Below are 2,392 nucleotides of genomic sequence, written 5' to 3' on the forward strand. Positions count from 1 at the left end.
ACAAACTCTGATTCTCGTTTTGGATCCAGTCAGACCAGACGTCTGCGAGCTGTACAACTACCAAAGCGTTGACTTTTATTCTCTTAACCAAAAATAAAATGAATCTAGACCCAGGGTCTGAGGCTCTGGAGCCACATGTGGCTCTTCAGCGCCTCGGTAGCGGCTCCATGAAGCTTCCAGAAAATGTAAAGAAACATTTCTTTTCATTTTAATTTGCAGTCACAATGATTTTCAAAAATTCTCGTTTCCAGGCTGAAAACGACTAAAGAAGGTAAAGAAAAAAAAATATGGGAAAAGTGGAATGAAAGGGGCAAAAACAAAGAAAGGGGGTAAATAAAACAAAATGAAAGAAAAATCAAAGGAAGAAAACAAATAGGAAAAATGATGCTGGTATAGCGAAAACCGCTGCAACCATTGGAAGCGTACAGCGGCTGTAAACGGCTAAAGTAGATAAGATGTATAAAAGAGCTAAAGTGGGAAGATCCATGACAAAAACCTTTTCAAATGGCCACAACAGGAGACCGGTGGGTCGACGGGAGAATAACAGGAGAATGCCTCATTAATTCTGACATGGCAGAGAAGAGAAGCAGGAGGGACAATGTCCCACTGAAGTGAATGGTTGAAGGACATAGCGAGGAGGCTCGGGGGACGTAATGATGGCGTTTTGATTAGGGGACAAAAGGCTACAAGGCGGACACATTCGGACATTTGGGACAACTAAAGCCAAGGCCGTTTCCCGATTCTTAGAACGCCTGTGTACTCGCATACGTCACGAGTAACTACTTGCAGGGCGCCCTCAGAAGTACGGAAATGCAATTACGTGAAAACGCATCGACAATCGAGGAGGAGGAGGAGGAGGAGGAGGAGGAGGAGGAGGAGGAGGAACCTGTTTCCTCTCTGGTTCAGCAGGAAGGTGATTTGTACCTGATATTTTATATGATGATCTAAACTTTACAACATTATTGTAAAATAGTAACTTTTTTGTCGCATACATGCTGTGTATATTACAGTGTATTGTACTGTGTATAGTACAATGTACAGTACTGTGTAATAGTACTGTGTTACTATGACTTCTAGCCTCCTATACAGCCTTTATTGTACTCTTCATCTCCTTGAAGTTCAGAAACAATAAAAACAGCTGATCAGAAATGTCCTACTAATACATACAAATATTTTACTGTTATACTGAAGATCCCTGATGTTTATTAAATTAATTAACCAGCTTTTCACATTCCTGCTGCTTGTTGTCATCCTTCTGGTCATGTCATTAATATGTACTCTATTACATTTGTCTAATATACAACCCACAGTGAAGCACTCCAGTCATTCGCTGTAATTTCTCTTTAGAATAAATACATAAATGGCTTATACTGTGTGAGAGTAAATACATAAATACACACATCGATTACACTGTCGAGCAAAGAAAGATCTCAAGCAGAAGATAAAGGAAACTTTATTTAATAAACTTCAGCAGAACCTACAACAGTAAAAACACAAGTTAGAAACATTATGTACAAAGAATAATGACATTGTTTTTAAAACTTGTAAAGTTCTTTCTTTTATTTCCCAGGAACCCCTGCAGTGATACACAGGTCAATAATGTTCCTACCCTGGAACCTTTCTCTCCTGGAGGTGTCGTGACTCCAGCTTCAGGGTTTGCAGAAGCATCGTTATGTTGATACTGATGCTCCTGCTGGTCATCGGGTATTCTGCTGTACTGCTGATTGATGGTGTCACCTTCTAATTCTTCCTCCTGCAGAGCCCAACATGTTACCTAAACAGAAAACTTTTCCTCTCTAGTTATTTGTGATACCAAAGGAGGTTTATTGATAGTTGAATTGTTCATTTTGTCATTCTAAACATGTATTTTATAGACTCTTTTTTTAACGACAGGTAGATGCAGGGAAGATTCTACCTTGCTGACATATTTCAGCTGCATCTGTAGTCTTCCTTAGAGCATCATCTGGCCGGTCACCTGATAAAGACCGACATGTCATCACAACCACATGACCCTCTGAGGAAGACTACAGTTGCTGATGAAACATGTCAGCAAGGTAGAATCTTCCCTGCATCTACCTGTCGTTAAAAAGAGTCTATAATATAAGAGGTTTGTTGATGTGTACATTGACAACTGGGGATCTGTGCAGGATGCTCTTGTCCTGCACAGATCATCCATGCAAGGAGGTAGCAGCTGGTGCCAGCAAGCACTGGTACCGGCTGGGTACTTTCTGCTGGGTGATGGAGGAAGTACTGTATCTACCAGGTACTTTCTGCTGGGTGATGGAGGAAGTACTATATCCATGCCTGCAGCACACAGTTGTTATTATAGCACTGTACTGGGAACCTGGTTTATCTCAATAATCACAATCATAAACACGAAGGAAACAATAAA

Source organism: Lipophrys pholis (assembly GCF_963383615.2).
Source record: "Lipophrys pholis genome assembly, chromosome: 21".
NCBI lineage: Eukaryota > Metazoa > Chordata > Actinopteri > Blenniiformes > Blenniidae > Lipophrys > Lipophrys pholis.